Here is a 22,591-nt window from a genome sequence, read left to right as displayed (position 1 = left end):
TTGCCTACTTTTTAACTATGATGCCCAAATATGTGTATGACCATACATTTCCAATTCTTTGAGTATTTAGCTAGCAGTAGAATTCTTGGATTGTCTGATAACTTTATGTTTTATTTTTAGAGGGCAGTTACAAAGTCTTTTCAAAGAGAATACACTCTTTACAATCCCACCAAAAATATGTGTGTGTCAATTTCTTCATATCCTTGTATTAATAACATTTTTTCATTTCTAATCCTAGTAATTTAAATTTCTCTATTTTTCTCTTGGTCAATCTAGTTCAGTGTTTATCTTTTCAGAGAACAAAATTGGAGTTTCATTGTTTTTACCAGTTTCTTCTTATTATCTATTCCATTAATCTCATTATTTCCTTCTTCTGGTTCTGGGCTTCATTTTATTTTTCTAGTTTCTTAAGTTGGATGGTAACATTACTGATTTAAAAATCTCTATGCCAGTATATACAGATATATAAATTTTACTCTAAGCACCGCTTTAGCTGTAATTTATGTATTTTGTTATTTTGTGTGTTTATTTTTATTCATCTCAGAATATTCTCTAATTTCCAATGTGATTTCTTCTTTGGCTCACTGATTATTTACAAGTATGAAAATTAATTTCCACATATTTGTGAACTCCTCAGATTTCCTTTTGATATTAATTTCCAATTTTATTTATTGTGGTAAGAAAACACAATTTGTATGAATTTAATCCTTTTGCATTTGCTGAAGCTTATTTTATGACCTAACATATTGTTTATAATGGATAATGTTTTATACATATTTGCAAAGAATGTATATTGTACTGTTGTTGAATAAAACTTCATATAGTTTCTCTTTTAGTCCTGGTGGGTATAAGTTGGTCCAGCGTTCTATATCCTTTTAGTCTCCTATCAAGTCGTCCTATCCATTACTGAAATAGGATATTGAACTTTGCAATTATTATTGTTGAATTGTTTATTTATCCTTTCAACCTCTTATTTTGCTTCGTAAGATTCAGGCTCCACTTTCAGGTGTCTGTATGATAGTAATTGTTAGATCTTACAGATAGATATGGAGGAGGCAATGGTGAGCCATGCCTGTACTCTTGCCTGGAAAATCCCATGGATGGGGGAGGCTGGTGGGCTGCAGTCCATGGGGTCAGTAAGAGTCGGGAACGACTGAGAGACTTCACTCTCACTTTTCACTTTCATGCACTGGAGAAGGCAATGGCAACCCAGTCTAGTGTTCTTGCTTGGAGAATCCCAGGGACAGGGTAGCCTGGTGGGCTGCCATCTATGGGGTCGCACAGGGTGGGACACGACTGAAGTGACTTAGCAGCAGCAGCAGCACAGATAGATTAATTACAAATATTCTCCTTTGTCTTGAATATATATATGTATATATATATACATATATATATATATATATATATATATATATATATAGTCTTAAAGTCTTTTTTGCCTGATACTGTTATAGCTGACTCAGCTCTGATGATTATTGATTGCATAGTATATATTTTTCTACCCTTTTGTTTTCAATTTATTTGTGTTTGGATGTTAAATTAAGCTCTTCTAGTTAGCATACAATTAGACTCTTTTTTAAAGATATTCTGCCAGCCTCTACCCTTTTATTAGATTACTTATCAATTTATATTTATGGTGATTACTGATATAATCAGTAAAATGCCCAGTTGTTGATGTGACTGGTGATGGAAATAAAGTCTGATGCTGTAAAGAAAAATATTGCATAGGAACCAGGAATGCTAGATCCATGAATCAAGGTAAATTGGAAGTGGCCAAACAGAGGACAAAACTGAATATTGACATTTTATGAGTCAGTGAACTAAATTAGAGAAGAATGGGAGAATTTAATTCAGTTAACCTTTAAATCTACTTCTGTGGGTAAGAACTCTTTAGAAGAAATGGAGTGGCCCTCATAGTCCACAAAGAGTCTGAAATTCAGTACTTGGGTGCAATCTCAAAAATGACAGAATGATCTCTGTTTGATGCCAAGGCAAATCATTCAATATCACAGTAATCCAACTCTATGCCCCATCAACTAATGCCAAAGAAGCTGAAGTTGAATGGTTCTATGAAGACTTACAAGAATTTCTAGAACTAACATAAAAAATAGTTGTCCTTTTCATCATATGGGACTGGAATGCAAAAGTAGGAAGTCAAGAGAGACCTGGAGTAACAGGCAAGCTTGGCTTTAGAGTACAAAATGAAGCAGGACAAAGGCTAAGAGAGTTTTGTTATGAGAACACACTGGTCATAGCAAACACCCTCTTCCAACAACACAAGATACGATTATAACCATGGACAGCACCAGATGGTCAATAACAATCAGATTGATTATATTCTTTGCAACTGAAGACGGAGAAGCTCTATACAGTCAGCAAAAACAAGACCGGGAGTTGACTGTGGCTCAGATCGTGAACCAATGACTGCAAAATTCAGACTTAAACAGAAAAAATATGGGAAATCACTAGACCATTCAGGTATGACCTTAATCAAATCCCTATGATTATATAGTAGAAAGAAAATAGATTCAAAGGATTAGATTTGATAGACAGAGTGTCTAAAGAACTATTGATGGAGGTTCCCAACATTGTACAGGAGGCCATGATCAAAACCATATCCAAGAAAAGGAAATGCAAAAAAGGCAAAATGGTTGTCGTGGGAAGCCTTGCAATAGCTGAGAAAAGAAGAGAAGAGAAAAGTAATGGAGAAAAGGAAAGACATATCCGTCTGAATTCAGAGTTCCAAAGAACAGCAAGGAAAAATTTTAAACAAACAAACAAAAACCTTGCTAAGTGATCAATGCAAAGAAATAGAGGAAAACAACAGAATAGCAAAGACTAGAGATCTCTTAAAGAACATTTGAGATAACAAGGGAACATTTTGTGCAAAGATGGGTACAATAAAGGATAGAATGGTATGCACCTAGTAGAGGCAGATGATATTAAGAAGAGGTGGCAAGAATACACAGAAGAACTATACAAAAATATCTTCATGACCCAGATGACCATGATGGTGTGATTACTAACCTAGAGCTAGACGTCCTGGAGTGTGAAGTCAAATGAACTTTAGGAAGCAACACTACAAACAAAGATAGTGGAGGTGATGGAATTCCAGTTGAGTTATTTTAATTCTAAAGATGATGCTGTGAAAGTGCTGCACTCAACATGCCAGCAAATTCGGAAAACTCAGCGGTGGCCACAGGATTGGAAAAGGCCAGTTTTCACTCCAATCCCAAAGAAAGGCAATGCCAGAGAATGCTCAAATTACCGCACAATTGCACTCATCTCACAAGCTAACAAAGTAATGCTGAAGGTTTTCCAAGCTGAACTTCAACAGTACAGGAACCGAGACATTCCATATGCTCAAGCTGGATTTAGAAATGGCTCAGGAACCAGAAGTCAAATTGCCAGCCTCCATTGGATCATTGAAAAAGCTAGAGAGTTCCAGAAAAATATCTACTTCTGCTTTATTAACTATGCCAAAGCCGTTGACTGTGTGGATCACAATAAACAGTGAAGAGCTCTTAAAGAGATGGGAATACCAGACCGCCTTACCAGCCTCCTGAGAAATCCATATTCAGATCAAGAAGAAGAGTTAGGATTAGACATGAAACAATGGATTGTTTCCAAATTGGAAAAGGAGTATGTCAATGCTGTATATTGACGCCCTGATTATTTAACTTATATGCAGAGTACATCATGCAAATGCTATGCTGGATGAAGCACAAGCTGGAATCAAAGTTGCTGGGAGATATATCAATAACCTTATTATTATTATTTTTAATTTACTTATTTTAATTGGAGGCTAATTACTTCACAATATTGAAGTGATTTTTGTCATACATTGATAACCTTAGATATGCAGATGACACAACCCTTATTGTAGAAAATGAAAAGGACCTGCACAGTTTCTTGATGAAAGTGAAAGAAAGTGGAAAAGCTGGCTTAAAACTCAACATTCAAAAAGCAAAGGTCATGGCATCTGGTCCCATCACTTTGCGGCAAATAGATGGGAAAACAATGGAAACAGTGACAGACTTTATTTTCTTGTGTTACAAAATCACTACAGATGGTGACTGAAGCCATGAAATTAAAATATGCTCTCCTTGGAAGAAAAGCTGTGACCAACCTAGACAGCATATTAAAAAGCAGAGACATTACTTTGCCAACAAAGGTCCATCTAGTCAAAGCTATGGTTTTTCCAGTAGCAGTATATGGATGTGAGAGTTGGACCATTAATAAGAATGAGCAGCAAAGAACTGATGTTTTTGAACTGTGGTGTTGTAGAAGACTCTTGAGAATCCCTTGGCATGCAAGGGAATCAAACCAGTCAATCATAAAGGAAATCAACTCTGAATATTCTTTGGAAGGACTGATGCTGAAGCTGAAGCTCCAATACTTGGGCCATCTGATGCAAAGAACTGACTTTTTGGAAAATACTCTGATGCTATGAAAGTTTGAAGGAAGATGGAGAAGGTGGGACAGAGGATGAGATGGTTGGGTGGCTTCACTGTTTCGATGGACATATGTTTGAGCAAACTTCTGTAGTTGGTGATGGACAGGGAAGCCTTGTGTGCTGCAGTCCATGGATCACAGAGTTGAACACGACTGAGTGACTGAACTGAGCTGAACTGATATAATAAAATAGGATGTATATATATATGCACATATGTATGTTTTATATTTCTTTTTTTTTAAATATGTGACAGGTCATTTTTTCCCCTCCATTTCCCCCTTGTTGTCTTCTTTTGTGCTAGGTATTTTCTGGTATATTTAATTTAATTTCTTTTTTTGCTTTTCCTATGTATCTTTTTAATGTATTTTCTTAGTGATTGTCCTATAGATTACAATTAACCTCTTAAAACACCATAATATTAATACCAACTTAATTTCAACAGTGTGTTAAAACTTTTGTCTGCTGTTTTTCCATTCTCTCCCTCCTTCTGTAGGCTGTTATAAATTATCAATCCCTCAATGCAATCTTATAATTATTTTTCATTTACTGTCTTTTAAATCAGATTTAAAAAAGTAATAAGCAAAGTTAATTTTATACTTTCTTTAATTTTTGCCTTATTATCACTATTACCAGTGCTGCTTATTTCTGTACATAAATTCTTGTTACTGTCTATTTACTTTTCCTTTTATCTTAAATAACTCCCTTTACCATTTCACATAGGGCAGGTCTACAACTGATGAACCCTCTCAGTTCTTTTTTAAATCAAGGAATGTCTTAAATTTCCTTTAATTTAAAGTATAACTTTCAAGGACATGAAATCTTTGTTTTACAGTCTCTTTCTTTCAGCACTTGAAATATTTCTGATCTACATGATTTTGACAAATTGGTTATTAATCTGACTGAAGATACCCTGTACATATATCTCTTTTCTCTTGATGCTACCAAAATGCTGTTTGTCTTTCAACAGGTTCAGTATCATGTGATTAGATTTTATCCCTTTGAGTCTAGGTTACCTGCAGATTATTGAACGTCATGGACATATAGATTAATATTTTCCATCAAATTTGGAAAGCTTTGACTTTTATTTCTTTACATATTTTACCTGTCTTTTTCTCTCTTTCTTCTAATTTTGGAACTTTCATATGTGTATGCTAATGTATTTAATGATGTCCTGAGAGGGTAACAGGTAGGAAGGCCAGGGGGTCTCCAAACGGAGGAAAGAGGCTGCAAGTGCTAGACATTTTTATCTCTCTTAAGCGGCAGGAAGAAACAAACCAGAGATATGTTTTTCCTTCTCTATACAAATTTAAAAGGAGGTTTCTCTTAAAATGCTGTGTTGCCATGACACCTGGTCCCACCTAAAGCTGACTACTCTCAAACCTTGAGATAACCAATACATTTCTTTTTTTTTATGGAAATGTTGTCTTAAGCTATGTTAATGTACCCCAGACTCTATCTTCAAGTTGGTTCCACCAAAGGGCCTAACTTACTTACTCAGGTATTGTTCCCCTAATCTATGTAAATGAAACTATTTGTTGGTATTCTGCCCTTCTACAAGATTCAAGTCAATCGTTTTATGGCCAGGAATGAATTATCTGGTGCCATTCTAAATTTTATGACACTCCTTTCTTTTCATTAACAGACTGTGAGTGACTATATAACATACAGCTAAAGACTAGGAGGGGGGGGGGTACTCTTTTGCCCCCTTCTGATGCCTATGTCAGAAGCTTTCTCTATCTCCTTTATACTTTAATAAAACTTTATTACATGAAAGCTCTGAGCGATCCAGCCTCATCTCTGGCCCCGGATTGAATTTGTCTCCAACGGAGGCCAAGAATCCTGTGTCTTATCGTTCAGCAACAACCTTTCAGTCCTACAGGTATCTGACTCTTCATTTTTTTTTTCTTTGTTTTCTGTAATATCTTCAGCAATAATAATAATGCTTCATTTTCAAATTCACTGCTTTCTTCTTCTGCCACCTTAAATCTGATATTATGCTACTCTAGTGATTTCTTAATTTTATGTTTTTACTGTTCAATTATAAAGTCTCTATTTCTTTCTCATAATTTTTATCTCTTTACTGATATTCTCAACTTGGAAAGACATCAGTTATATTTCCCCTAATTATTTAGATGTGGTTTCTATTTTTCTTTGAATATATTTATTATGGCTGATTTAATAGCTTTGTCAAGTCTAATATCCTGGTTTCCCTCTGGAATAGTTTCATGGGCTATTCTTCTTCCTGTGTTTGGGAGCTTACTTTTCTGTGTTTGTACAACAACTCATAACTTTTTTTAATGAACACAACCTTTTAAACAATACAGTGCGACAATTCTGGAAATCTAATCCTGCTTCTTCCCAGTTGTTACTGTTTGTTGTTACTGTTATTTGCTTTGTAGTGTTTTTTTTTGCTATTGTTTATTTAGTGATTTTTTTTTTTTCTGGAATAGTATAAATCATTTATTTTTTGTCATATGTAACTATTGAGATTTCTGCTTAGCTAACATAGTGGTTATCTAGTGATTTAAAATATTTTAAATTTCTTTGAATCAGTAACTCTCCCAGCCTTTACTGAGAGACTGTGTGTGTGTGTGTGTGGTGAGGCATGTGTTCAACACTTAGCCAGACAATTTACAGTTCTGTTATAGTACTGACTTCTTGCTTGCAATGAATCTAGGAGATTGAGGTTTTCTCATGTCTTTCTTAGGCCAGTGCACAAATTTTCTTGTTTTATCATTTTCCACCTTCCCAGGAATGTATCTACTACCTCTATGAGTATCTCATTCCCTACCTTTTAAGTATAGTGGTCAGAATTTAATCAGCCTCAACTGAAATCAGCACCCGAAGCAATTGCAGTGGTAAGCAATCATCTCTGATTGTTTTTAACAAATGCACTTCATGTAGGGTTTTTAAAAAGCGTGAGCTCTGATTCAGGTGAAATAAAGTATATCCATAAGCCTGAAACATTCAGACAGTTGCCAGATCAATTTTATTGGTAACATTCCTTGGGGAGAACCTTTTATTTGAGCTCCAAACCTCTTCTGCTCCTGCCTCCCCTAATAGCTATTAGGCAGTTGATTTCATGGATGTCTTCATTGTAATGCTGTTGGTTTTCTGATACTTAACAGAGCTTTGAAGAAGGAGGGAGAAAAGTACAAGATAAACAATCACAAAGTTGACTGGCTTATGAAACTTAGCCATTTTCCTTGAATGAATACTCTTCCAATTGTTACAATCTTTCCAGAATTCTAAAAAAGTTGAGTTTGACTTTGTTTTCCAGTGTTCTTTCTTTTTTTTTTTTTTTTAATGTAAGAATAGATTTTCAGAAGTCTTTCTCAGACATTAATGAAGTGACTCTACTAAATCATAGTGTGTATTACTGAGAGAGAGAGAGAGAGAGAGAGAGAGAGAGAAAGTTCTAGAGTCAGGGTGTCAGGATATAGAATAGAAAGTTTGGTTCTGTTGGTAACTATGAGTATGATCAGGTTAAGTAAGTTTACTCATGATACAAAACTGCCAGTTTCCTTATCCAGAAAGTGGAAATAATAGTAATGTCTCATATAATTATGGTGACAATTAAATAAAATCTGAATGTAAACTACTTAGTTCATTTATTGAATGTAGTAAGCTCTAAATAACACTGGTTTTTACTATTCTCAACATTTGTCTTACTTTCAAAATATATGTATGAATAAGATTAGAGTGGGGTCTCTCAAGTGGAGCTAGTGGTAAAGAACCTGTCTACAGTGCAGAAGATATAAGAGACACTGGTCCGATACCCGGGCTGGGAGGATCCCTGCAGGCATTAATGACAACTCATTCTAGTATTCTTGCCTGGAGAATACCCATGGACAGAGGAGCCTGGAGGGTTATAATCTATAGGCAGAGTCATACACAACTGAAGTGACCTAGCATACATGCATGCATGCAAGGTTAAAGAAGTATCATATAAACGATAAATCCTAGGAATAATACAGATGTAAATTAATCATCAGTACAGTTCAGTCACTCAGTTGTGTCTGATTCTCTGTGACTCCATAAACTGCAGCTCAGCTGCAGTGCACCAGGCTTCCCTGTCCATCACCAACTTCCAGAACCTACCCAACTTCATGGCCTTTGAGTCGGTGATGCCATCCGATGGCATCTGAAGAGGATGCCATATGAAGAGGATGATGCCATCCTCTTCTCCTGCCCCTAATTGTTCCCAGCATCAGGGAGTTTTCCAATGAGTCAGCTCTTCTCATGAGGAGGCCAAAGTATTAGAGTTTTAGCTTCAGCATCGGTCCTTCCAATGAACATCCAGGACTGATCTCCTTTAGGATGGACTGGTTGGATCTCCTTGCAGTCCAAGGGACTCTCAAGATTCTTCTCCAACACCACAGTTCAAAAGCATCAATTTTTTGGTGCTCAGCTTTCTTTATAGACCAATTGTTACATCCATACATGACTACTGGGAAACCATAGCCTTGACTTGATGGACCTTTGTTGGCAAAGTAATGTCTCTGTTTTTTAATATGCTGTCTAGGTTGGTAATAACTTTCCTTCCAAGGAGTAAACATCTTTTAATTCCATGGCTTCTGTCACGATCTGCAGTAATTTTGGAGCCCCTAAAAACAAAGTCTGTCACTGTTTCAACTGTTTCCCCCTTTATTTGCCATGAAGTGATGGGATGACACAGATAATCAGGATGGTGTGATCACTCACCTAGAGCCAGATATCCTGGAATGTGAAGACAAGTGGGTCTTAGAAAGCTTCACTATGAAAAAAGCTAGTGGAGGTGATGGAATTCCAGTTGAGCTATTTCAAGTCCTGAAAGATGATGCTGTGAAAGTGCTGCACTCAATATGCCAGCAAATTTGGAAAACTCAGCAGTGGCAACAGCACTGGAAAAAAGTCAATTTTCATTCCAATCCTAAAAAAAGGCAACGCCAAAAAATTGCTCAAACTACCGCACAATTGCATTAATCTCACATGCTAGTAAAGTAATGCTCAAAATTCTCCAAGCCAGGTTTCAGCAATACATCAATCGTGAACTTCCAGATGTTCAAGCTGGTTTCAGAAAAGGCAGAGGAACCAGAGATCAAATTGCCAACATCCACTGGATCATCGAAAAAGCAAGAGAGTTCCAGAAAAACATCTATTTCTGCTTTATTGACTATGCCAAAGCCTTTGACTGTGTGGATCACAATAAATTGTGGAAAATTCTTATAGAGATGGGAATACCAGACCATCTGACCTGCCTCTTGATAAACCTGTATGCAGGTCAGGAAGCAACAGTTAGAACTGGACATGGAGTAACAGAGTGGTTACAAATAGGAAAAGGAGTACGTCAAGGCTGTATATTGTCACCCTGCTTATTTAACTAATATGCAGAGTACAATCTGAGAAACGCTGGGCTGGAGGAAGTACAAGCTGGAATCAAGATTGCCGGGTGAAATATCAATAACCTCAGATATGCAGATGACACCACCCTTATGGCAGAAAGTGAAGAAGAACTAAAAAGCCTCTTGATGAAAGTGAAAGAGGAGAGTGAAAAAGTTGGCTTAAAGCTCAACACTTAGAAAACTAAGATCATGGCATCTGGCCCCATCACTTCATGGGAAATAGATGGGGAGACAGCAGAAACAGTGTCAGATTTTATTTTTCTGGTCTCCAAAATCACTGCAGATGGTGGTTACAGCCATGAAATTAAAAGATGCTTACTCCTTTGAAGGAAAGTTATGACCAACGTGGATAGCATATTTAAAAGCAGAGACATTACTTTGCCAACAAAGTTCAGTCTAGTGAAGGCTATGGATTTTCCAGCAGTCATGTATTGATGGGAGAGTTGGACGGTGAAGAAAGCTGAGCGCTGAAGAATTGATGATTTAGCACTGTGGTGTTGCAGAAGACTCTTGAGTCTCTTGAACTGCAAGAAGATCCAATCAGTCCATCCTAAAGGAGATCAGTTCTGGGTGTTTATTGGAAGTACTGATGTTGAAGCTGAAACTCCAATACTCTGGCCACCTCATGTGAAGAGCTGACTCATTGGAAAAGACCCTAATGCATAGAAGGATCGGGGGCGGGAGAAGGGGACGGCAGAGGATGAGATGGCTGGATGGACATGGGTTTGGGTAGACTCCGGGAGTTGGTGATGGACAGGGAGGCCTTACGTACTGCGATTCATGGGGTCTCAACAAGTCGGACACGACTGAGTGACTGAACTGAACTGAACTGAACTGATGGAACTGGATGCCATGATCTTAGTTTTCTAAGTGTTGAAGTTTAAGCCAATTTTTTTACTCTCCTCTTTCACCTTCAAGAGTCTCTTTAGTGCCTCTTCACTTTCTGCCATATGGGTGGTGTCATCTGCATATCTGAGGTTATTGATATTTCACCCGGCAATCTTGATTCCAGCTTGTACTTCCTCCAGCCCAGCATTTCTCAGATTGTACTCTGCATATAAGTTAAATAAGCAGGGTGACAATATACAGCCTTGACGTACTCCTTTTCCTATTTGTAACCACTCTGTTACTCCATGTCCAGTTCTAACTGTTGCTTCCTGACCTGCATACAGGTTTATCAAGAGGCAGGTCAGATGGTCTGGTATTCCCATCTCTATAAGAATTTTCCACAATTTATTGTGATCCACACAGTCAAAGGCTTTGGCATAGTCAATAAAGCAGAAATAGATGTTTTTCTGGAACTCTCTTGCTTTTTCGATGATCCAGTGGATGTTGGCAATTTGATCTCTGGTTCCTCTGCCTTTTCTGAAACCAGCTTGAACATCTGGAAGTTCACGATTGATGTATTGCTGAAACCTGGCTTGGAGAATTTTGAGCATTACTTTACTAGCATGTGAGATGAGTGCAATTGTGCAGTAGTTTGAGCATTCTTTGGCATTGCCTTCCTTTGGGATTGGAATGAAAACTGACCCTTTCCAGTCCTTTGCCCACTGCTGAGTTTTCCAAATTTGCTGGCATATTGAGTGCAGCACTTTCACAGCATCATCTTTCAGGACTTGAAATAGCTCAACTGGGATCCATCACTTCCCTAGCTTTGTTTGTAGTGATGCTTTCTAAGGTCCACTTGTCTTCACATTCTGGGATATCTGGCTCTAGGTGAGTGATCATACCATCATGATTAAATGGATCGTGAAGATCTTTTTGTACAGTTCTTCTGTGTATTCTTGCCACCTCTTCTTAACATCTTCTGCTTCTGTCAGGTCCATACCATTTCTGTCCTTTTCTGAGCCCATCATTGCATGAAATGTACCCTTGGTATCTCTAATTTTCTTGAAGAGACCTTTAGTCTTTCTCATTCTATTGTTTTCCTCTATCTCTTTGCACTAATGGCTGAGGGAATTTTTCTTATGTCTCCTTGTTATTCTTTGGAACTCTGCATTCAAATGGGTATGTCTTTCCTTTTCTCCCTTTCTTTTTGCTTTTCTTCTTTTTACAGCTATTTGTAAGGACTCCTCAGACAGCCATTTTGCTTTCTTGTATTTCTTTCTTGGGGAGATGGTCTTGATTCCTGTCTCCTGTACAATGTCACAAACCTCTGTCCATAGTTCACCAGGCACTCTGTCTATTATATCTAGTCCCTTAAATCTATTTCTCACTTCCTCTGTATAATCATAAAGAATTTTATTTAGGTCATATCTGAATGGTCTAGCGATTTCCCCCACTTTCTTCAATAACTCTGAATTTGGCAATAAGGAGTTCATGATCTGAGCCGCAATCCACTCCTGGTCTTGTTTTTGCTGACTTTATAGAGCTTCTCTATCTTTGGCTGTAAAGAATACAATCAGTCTGATTTCAGTGTTGACCATCTGGTGAAGTCCATGTGTAGAATCTTCTCTTGTGCTGTTGGAAGAGGGTGTTTGCTATGACCAGTGTGTTCTCTTGTCAAAACACTATTAACCTTTGCCCTGCTTCATTCCGTACTCCAAGGCCAAATTTGCCTGTTACTCCTGGTGTTTCTTGACTTCGAACTTTTGCATTCCAGTCCCCTATAATGAAAAGGATATCCTTTTTGGGTGTTACTTCTAAAAGGTCTTGTAGGTCTTCACAGAACAGTTCAACTTCATCTTCTTCAGTGTTGCTGGTCTGGGCATAGACTTGGTTTACCGTGATGTTGAATGGTTTGCCACGGAAACGAACTGAGATCCTTCTGTCATTTTTGAAATCTCATCCAACCTCTGCATTTCAGACTCTTTTGCTGACTATGATGGCTACTCCACTTCTAAGGGATTCCTGCCCACAGTAGTAGATATAATGGTCGTCTGAGTTAAATTCACCCATTCCAGTCCATTTTAGTTTGTTGATTCCTAGAAAGTGGATTTCACTCTTGCCATCTCCTGTTTGACCACTTCCAGTTTGCCTTGATATATGGACCTAACATTCCAGGTTCCTATGCAGTATTGCTCTTTAGAGCATCGAATCTTGCTTCTATCACCAGTCCCATCCACAACTGGTGTTGTTTTCGCTTTGGCTCCATTCCTTCATTCTGTGCATAGAACAAGTAAGACTAAAAATATATTACCTTTTTTTGGTGTGTGTAATTAAGGAAGAGTTTATTAGCTAAATTTTGGGAAATCTAAAGCATTCCTACAAATTTCCACTGAGCAACATTTTCAGTAGTATCAAGACAGTTAGCAATGACTATCTTACTTCATTTACTAAAGAGCCACACTAAGAAACCTCAAAAATTGCAAATATATTAACTTTCACAGCATTCCAAGTTATTCGTATTATATATCATGATAAAAGCTTAAAACAGAACATATTTTAGCAGCTCAGAACAAATTGTATTTTCTTGAATATAAGTTTATATCAATTGAGAAGAATATATTAGGAAATAAAAATTTCTAGAACTTCAAATTTTTAAAATAATCTGTGTCTCTTAAATTGAAAAACTACCTATGTGTTATTGTTGTTCAGTCACTAAGTCCAACTATTTGTGACTCCATGGTTTGCAGCATTCCAGGCTGTCCTTCACTGTCTCCCAGAGTTAGTTCAAATTCATGTCCATGGAGTCAGTGATGCCATCCAACTATCTCTTCCTCTGTCATCCACTTCTCTTCCTGCCCTCAATCTTTCTGATCATCATAGTATTTTCCATAAAATACACAGCTTTATGTATCAGGCAAATAAAGTATTGGAACTTCAGCTTCATCATCAGAACTGCAAATGAATAATCAGGGTTGATTTCCTTAAGGACTGACTAATTTGATCTTCTTGATGTCCAAGGGACTCTGAAGAATCTTTTCCAGCATCACAGTTTCAAAACATCATTTCTTTGGCCCTTATCCTTCTTTATGGTCCACCTCTCACATCCCTACATGGCTACATGGCTACTGAAAAATGATAACACTAACTATACAGACTTTTGTCAACAAAATGATGTTTCTGCTTTTTAACATTCTCTTTAGGTTGGTCATAGACTTTTTTCCCAAGGAACAAGAGTCTTTTAATTTCATGGCTGAAGTCACCATCCATGGAGATTGTTCAAGAAAATAAACTCTGTCACTGATTCCACATTTTTCCCTTCTATTTGCCATGAAGTGAGGGGACCATATAACTTGATCCTAGTTTTTTGAATGTTGAGGTTTAAGCCAGCTCTTTCACTCTCATCTGCATATCTAAGGTTGTTGATATTTCTCCTGGCGACCTTGATTCTAGTTTGTGGTTCATCGAGCCCTGCATTTTGCATGATATTTTCTTCACAGAAATTAAATAAGCAGGTTGACAATATACAGCCTTGGCGTACTGCTTTCCCAATTTGGAAACAGTCCATTGTTTCAAGTCTGGTTCTAACTGTTGCTTCTTGGGCTGCATATAGGTTTCTGAGGAGTCAAATAAGGTGATCTGGTATTCCTATCTCTTTAAGAATTTTCCAGTTTGTTTTTACCCACACAGTCAAAGGCTAAAGTGCATGAAGGAGAGTAGATGATTTTCTGGAATTTCCTTGCTTTTTCTATGATCCAACAAATGTTGGTGATTTGATCTTTGGTTCCTCTGCGTCTTCTAAATCCAGATAGTACATCTAAAATATCTCAGTTTATGTAGTTTTGAAGCCTAGCTTGAAGGATTTTGAGAATTACCCTCATAGCATGTGAAATGAGCACAGTTGTGTGGTAGTTTGAAAATTCTTTGGCAATGTCTTTCTTTGGGATTGGAGTGAAAATTGAACTTTTCCTTTCTGTGGCCATAAATGAGTTTTCCAAATTTGCTGGCATATTGAGTGCAGCACTTTAAAATCATCATCTCTGAAGATTTTAAATAGTTCAGCTGAGATTCCATCACCTCCAATAGCTTTGTCCATATTAAGTCTTCCTATAGCCCACTTCACATTCCAGGATATATGGCTTTAGCTAAGTGACCACACCATCGTGATTATCTGGGTCATCAAGACCTTTATTTGGCAGTTCTTTTGTGTATTCTTTGCACCTCCTCTTAATTTATTCTGCTTCTGTTAGGTCTTTGCCATTTCTGTCCTTTATTGTACCCATTTTGCATGAAGTATTCCCTTGATACCTCCAATTTTCTTGAAGAGATCTTTAGTCTTTCCCATTCTATTGCTTTATTCTATTTCTTTTTATTGCTCACTTCAAAAGGTTATCTTTCAGATGAACATTGGGATGTACATGTCTCTTCCAGAAAGAGACATGTGCACCCCAATGTTCATCACAGCACTGTTTATAATAGCCAGGACATGGAAGCAACCTCAATGCCCATCAGCAGACGAATGGATAAGGAAGCTGTGGTACATATACACCATGGAATATTACTCAGCCATTAAAAAGAATTCATTTGAATCAGTTCTAATGAGGTGGATGAAACTGGAGCCCATTATACAGAGTGAAGTAAGCCAGAAAGATAAACACCAATACAGTATACTAATGCATATATATGGAATTTAGAAAGATGGTTATAATAACTCTATATGCAAAACAGAAAAAGAGACACAGATGTACAGAACAGACTTTTGGACTCTGTGGGAGAAGGCGAGGGTGAGATGTTTTGAGAGAACAGCATCGAAACATGTATATTATCAAGGATGAAACAGATCACCAGCCCACGTTGGATGCATAAGACAAGTGCTCAGGGCTTGTGCACTGGAAAGACCCAGAGGGATGGGGTGTGGAGGGAGGTGGGAGGGGGGATTGGGATGGGGAATATATGTAACTCCATGACTGATTCATGTCAATGTATGACAAAAACTACTACAATATTGTAAAGTAATTAGCCTCCAACTAATAAAAATAAATGGGGAAAAAAATAAAGATTAAAAAAAAAAAAAAAAAACACGTTATCTTACACCTCCTTGAGAATAAGAGTTCTTACTCTGGAACTCTGCATTCAACTGGATATGTCTTTCCCTGTCTCCTTTGTCTGTTTTTTTCCTCTCCTTTTTCCAGCTATTTGTAAGGCCTCCTCAGACAAGCATTTTGCCCTCTTGCATTTCTTTTTCTTTGGGATGGTTTTGGTCATTGATTCCCTTACAATGTTAAAATCCCTGTCCATAATTCTTTGGATACTCTATCAGATCTAATTCTTTGAATCCATGTGTCATTTCCACTGAATAATCATAAGGGATTTTATTTAGATAAAACCTGAATGGCCTAGTGGCTTTCCTTACTTTCTTCAATTTAAGCCTGAATTTTGAAATAAGGAGCTCATCATCTTTACCACAGTCAATTCACAGTATTATTTTTGCTGATTGTGTTGAGATTCACAATCTTCAACTGCAAAGAATGTAATCAGTCTGATTTCGTCATTGTTCATTTGCTGATGTCCATGTGTAGAGTCCTCTCTTCTGCTGTTGAAAGAGGGTGTTTGCCACGACCAGTGTGTTCCTTTGGGAAAACTGTCAGCCTTCGCCCTGCTCTGTTTTGTTCCCCAAGTCCAAACTTGCCTGTTACTCCAGGTATCTCCTGGCTTCTTACATTTGCATTCCAATTCCCCATGATAAATAAGAGATTGCTTTTTGGTGTTAGTTCTCAAAGTTCTCATAAGTCTTCATGGATTCATTTAAAATCAGGTTCCACAGCATTAGTAGTTGTGGCATAATCTTGAATTATTGTGATATTGAATAGTTTGTCTTGGAAACAAGTCAAGAATATTCTGTCGTTTTTGAGGTTGTAACCAAGTACTGCATTTCTGACTCTTTCTTTGACTATGAGGACTACTCCATTTCATCTAAGTGATTCTTGCCCATAGTAGTAGATATAATGGTCATCTAAATTAAATTCACTCACTCCCATCCATTTTAGTTTACTGATTCCTAAAATGTCAATGTTTAGCCATTTCCTGTTTCATCACATCCAATTTGCTTTGATTCATGGACCTAACATTCCAGGTTCCTATGCAATGTTATTCTTTATAGCACTGGACTTTAATTCTACCATCAGGCACATCCATAACTGGGAGATGTTTCTACTTTGGCCCAGCCTCCTCATTCTTTCTGGAGTTATTCCCCTGCTCTTCCCCTGTATCATATTGGACACCTACAGACCTGGGAGACTCACCTGCCATTGTCATATCTATTTTTTTCATATTGATAATGGGATTCTCAAGGCAACAATACTGAAGTGGTTTGCCATTCCCTTCTACAGTGGGCTGTGTTTTGACAGAACGCTCTACCATGATCCATCCGTATTGGGTGACTTTGCATGGCATGGCTCATAGCTTCATTGAATTACTCAAAGCTATGATCCATGTGATCATTTTGGTTAGTTTCCTGTGATTTTGGTTTCTGTTCTGGAGGCCATGGGATTGTAGTTCTTGCTTCTTCTCTCTTCCCTGTGATGGATGAGGATAAGAGACTTATCCTCAGGAAGTGCAAGCTTCCTGATCAGAGGGACTGGATGTGGGTGGGCAGGGATATGCTCAGTACATATCTAATCCAATTTTCTGCTAATGAATGGGACTGTGCTCCCTCCATGTTACTTATTCTGCCTGTGGTGGCCCAGTCCTAAAGTCTGCAATCTCTATGGTAGGGCTACAGGTTCTATGGTTGGGCTAATGGTGACCTCCTTCAAGAGGACATATGCCAACATGCCATGCCTCCCAGGACTGCTTCTGCCAGTGCCCTTGTCCCTGCAGCAGGCCATTGCTGATCCACGTCTCCACAAGAGACCTTCAAACACTCACAGGAATGTCTGACACTATCTCCTGAGGTCCCTGCTCCTTTCCCCTGGGTGCTGGTGCACACAAGTTTATTTATGTGTCCTCCAAGAGTTTCTGGCACCCTTCCTACTTGTCTTATTGGGCCTTCTTCTTTGTCCTTGAACATGGAGTATCTATTTTTGGTGGTTTCCAACATCCTCCAGTAACTGGTTCTTCAGCAGCTTGTTGCTTGTTACTCCAGGTATCTCTTGGCTTCTTACATTTGTATTCCAATTCCCCATGATAAATAAGAGATTGCTTTTTGGTACTAGTTCTAAAAGTTCTCATAAGTCTCCTGTTCCCACAGGAGAAGATGACCGCATATCTTTCTACTCTGCCATACTCAACAAGGTAAGCCCACCAGCCCATCTCATGTGCTAATCTCTAAACAACTGTAATGAACATGGTTTAGTGTTTACACAGTTTCAAGATATTAAAAAGCAAGTTGGGCTAGGAATGTAATTTAAATGCTGACAGCATCCTCCTTCTGCTATCTCTGGCACAGTTCAAAATTTAACTGCCGTCTTTATTTCTGATTTTTCTTCCCCCAAAGCAGATTTAACAGCTTTAGCTACAGATGGAGCTCTGTATGGAAGTTATTGCACCCAGATGTCATACTCTGGAGCATGTTTTGCCAACAGCATCTGGCACTTACACTGCCTGCATAACTAGCATTGGTTTTGATTCTTTGCCCTACTTTTCTTATGGACATAACAGTGTAGACTTGCAGAAAACATGAAGCATTGCCCCTAGTTGACCATAATAATTTTTTCTCAGATTGCAATTAATGCAAGTTTGTTCTAGGTGCCTTAAATTATGATGTGCTTTGCATTAAAATATTTTGTGTTTTTATAAGGATATGCTTTTTTAAATGTATTTACTTTTATTGAAAGATAATTGCTTTACTAAAAGCTATAGCTGAGATAACTGAAAAAAGGACTACCAAATTGTGGTGTATTACTAGAGATTTCTTTTTTATTTATTCTTTGCTTAGTTTATACATAAAATGCTAAAATACAAGTACAATATATGCTAATATAAGTATAAAACAGAAACAGAATTTTAATCTAGGCAACAGCAAACTGGTATTCACCATTAGCAGATGGAAAAGTTTTCCTTTACAAATCCCAGAGTTTGAACAAATGTAGGTTGGTATGTGAATATTTCACCTCCTTTTTGGATAACTACACCAGAGTTCAATTTATGTATATAGCATAATGACCACTTAGGAAATTTTAAAATCTTTGCAATTGTAAACTGTTGTTTAGAGAAATTATTTATATGTGCCTTTTAACAGGCATACATCTATAGATTTATATAATAATTTCCTAGAAGTAAAATTGGTGAATCAAAGTGTGTCAACATTTAAGATCCCTGGACAATTTTTTATCAAATTATCTTTTGGATAAATTTAATAGTACATTCACACAATCCATTAATGTGACTATCTGTATCAGGCACATCTTGTTCATATTAATTTGTACTACAACAATATATTTTGTGAGGGTTAGATATGCCCACTTTATAGATGAGAGAAACAAGACTTTGATGTTTTCAGTAATTTTACCAAAATCACAGTGTTAGAAAGTAGTGAATCTAAATATCAGACCAATATCCATGTGACTCCAACTCTGTAGTTTGAGATTACTGTCAACTGGTCTTGATGTGAATATAAAATGGTATACGTATTGCCACTCTCTATCCCACAACTACCAAGGCAGGGCAGCCACCCTGCAGTTCTAAGAAAGTTATGCCAGATTAAATAGCTATCCTTCTCTCAATGGAAGAGCTGAAACCTCACATAATTTCAGTTTCATAATAAAATAAAACAGACCTCAAGGAGCAAGTACACTGTCTTTGACAGATGAATATATAATGTAATCAATTGACTTTATATAATGCTCAGAATTCTCCAAGGTAGGTTTCACCAGTATGTGAACCAAGAACTCCCAGATCTTCAAGCTGAATTTAGAAAAGGCAGAGGAATCAGAAATCAAATTGTCCATATCCACTGGATCATAGAAAAAAGCAAGAGAATTTCAGGAAAAAAAATCAACTTCTGCTTCATTGACTATGCTAAAGACTTTGATTTTTTGGATCACAACAAACTGTAGAAAATTCTTAAAGAGATGGAAGTACCAGATCATCTTGCCTGTCTCCTGAGAAATCTGTATGATGGTTAAAAAGCAACAGTTAGAATCCGACATGGAACAATGAATTGGCTCCAAATTGGGAAAGGAGTATATTGTCACCCTGCTTATTTAACTTCTATGCAGAGTACATCATGAGAAATGTCAGGCTGGATGAAGCACAAGCTGGAATCAAGACTGCCAGGAGAAATATCAATAACCTCAGATATGCAGACGACAGAAAAAAAAAAAAAGTGAAACTAAAGAGCCTCCTGATGAAGGTGAAAGAGAAGAGTGAAAAAGCTGGCTTAAAACTCAACACTCAAAAAAACAAAGATATGTCATCCAGTCCCATCACTTCATGGCAAATAGATGGGCAAACAATGGAAATAGTAAGAGACTTTATTTTCTTGTGCTCTAAAATCACTGCAGATAGTGACTGCAGCCATGAATTTAAAAGATTCTTTCTCCTTGTAAGAAAAGTCATGATAAACTTAAACAGGATATTAAAATGCAGAAACATTACTTTGTGGATCAAGGTCCATATAGTCAAAACTATTATTTTTCTAGTGGATGTGATACTTGGACCATAAAGAAGACTGAGCACTGAAGAACTGATGCTTTTAAACTGTGGTGTTTGAGAAAGCTCTGAAGAGCCCCTTTGAATGCAAGGTGATCAAGCCAATCAACCGTAAAGAAAATAAACCCTGAATATTCTTTGGAAGGACTGATGCTGAAATGGAAGTTGGCCACCTGATGTAAACAGCCTATTCATTGGAAAAGATCCTTATGCTGGGAAAGATTGAAGGCAGGAAGAGAAAGGGACGACAGAGGATGAGATGGTTGGATGGCATCACTGACTCAATGGACATCAGTTTGAACTAACTCTGGGAGATGTAAAAGACAGGGAAGATTGGCGTGCTGTAGCCCATCGGGTTGCAAAGAATCAGACACGACTAAGTGACTGAAGAGACAAATATAGGCATTAAGATTTAATGAGTAAAATTATGTTTTGGTAAGAATAGCACAAGGAAGGGAAAGAAAAATTGTCTTACATGTTGCATGGTATTGTATTATTTGAAGAATCTTGATAAACTAAAAATATATTCAAGCAACTTTTGAATAAATAGATGAACTTCTTCATTGAAGCTGGAATTAAAAGGAGGAGGGAAGAGTGTCTTATCTGGCTCCATGATATTTTTTCAGAATCAATCAATCTTAGTGTTTCCCATCTAAAAATCTCCCATGTACCCTCTGTATTAGTTTTCTAGGGCAATACTTGGTGTTCCATAGCTTCTGCTCTGTCACCCTAGTTTCTGCCTGCTTCTCCACATGGTATTCTTCCTGTGTTCATTTATTGGACTTGTCCAGTTCTCTCTCCAAAGTCCTGCTTCTTATAAGAGCATCAGTGACATTGGATTGAAGCCTCACACTATTGATCTCACTTCAGCTTGATGACTTCTGTAGAGACCCCGTTTCCACAGGAGGCTATATTTGAGATGCTGAGAATCCCATGGTCCTTTAGGGAGATGCAATTCAAATTGCATCTGTACTCGGAGGATGCAACACCCTCTGAGTACAAATATTAAAACATTTCTCACAATCATAATACCACAGAATTTTACAATTTAACATAGCCATGAGTAAAATTTCTTGAATTTTATGCATAAAGTTGTGTAGAAACATGTTTAAATATTATTTACACTGTTTTAAAAAGTGGTGGTGGTTTAGTTGCTAAGTCGTGTCCGACTCTTGGGACTCCATGGACTGTAGCCTGTTAGGCTCCTCTGTTCATGGGATTCTACAGGCAAGAATACTGGAATGGGTTGCCATTTCCTTCTGCAGGGGATCTTCCTGACCAAGGAATCGAACCCAGGTCTCCTGCATTGCAGGCAGAATTTTTTTATCAACTGAGCTATGAGGAAATCCACATTTTAAAAAGTAGGAAAGATTATTTGAGTGTTACATCATCTCATTTCATATAGAACCCTAGCAAAAGTCTAGATTAAATGTATTATTGTCTTAGAATGTGTTTGGTTTGTTTTCTTGTCCTTCAAGATTTGTTGTTGAAAACATTGACTTTTTCTTACAAAGCCCTAGAAATTATAAAATTTACAATTTACAAAAAAATGTAAAACAAAACTAAAACAATCCAGATACATTCATAAACGCTCCACTGTAAAACCATCAGCTATCTCTTACCTCAGGTTTGATGTTGCACATGAGAGCAATGCATATGACAGGCACAAAATGTAAATTCAGGATGATGGGTTTTGCAATGAAAATTATGTTTGATTGAACTGTGTATTACAAAGGCAATACACCATTGCACAAAAAGGGGAAAATATAAAAGTGAATTTTCTTTATTTCAAGATCCTTATTTTCTCTTTTTCTGAAAATACTGTTAATCAGAATTTCATAATTTTATTAAAAATTATATGGTATAATCAAGTAACAGAGTCCTGGCATTTTCCTTATTTTTCTAATTACCCTCTTTTCTCTTATTTATTTATTTATTATTGTCCCCCCTCCACCGTGGGGATCAGTATTTTTAAAGAAACATCCTTCTGATAAGGCACTCATTTATTTTTTAAGAATTTTTATTTTCTTAAGATAGTTTGCATATAGTAAAATATAAAGATCTTATATAGAAGTTTCAGCAATTATTTATACCTGTGTAAATCTAGATTCTGTGTATTTAGATTCTGAAAATCTAAATACTGTGAAAATCTACATATAAAACATATCCATTGACCCAGATATTTTCCTTCATAATTCATTTTCACCTTTTCTCCTGCTATTTATTGGATTTTTAGAAACTGTTTTTGTAATAATATTGGAATAAACTGTTCAAA

This window comes from Dama dama, chromosome 28 (assembly GCF_033118175.1).
Source record: "Dama dama isolate Ldn47 chromosome 28, ASM3311817v1, whole genome shotgun sequence".
Lineage (NCBI taxonomy): Eukaryota > Metazoa > Chordata > Mammalia > Artiodactyla > Cervidae > Dama > Dama dama.
The sequence above is the reverse complement of the archived record's forward strand: the minus strand, read 5'-3'. Positions refer to the sequence as shown.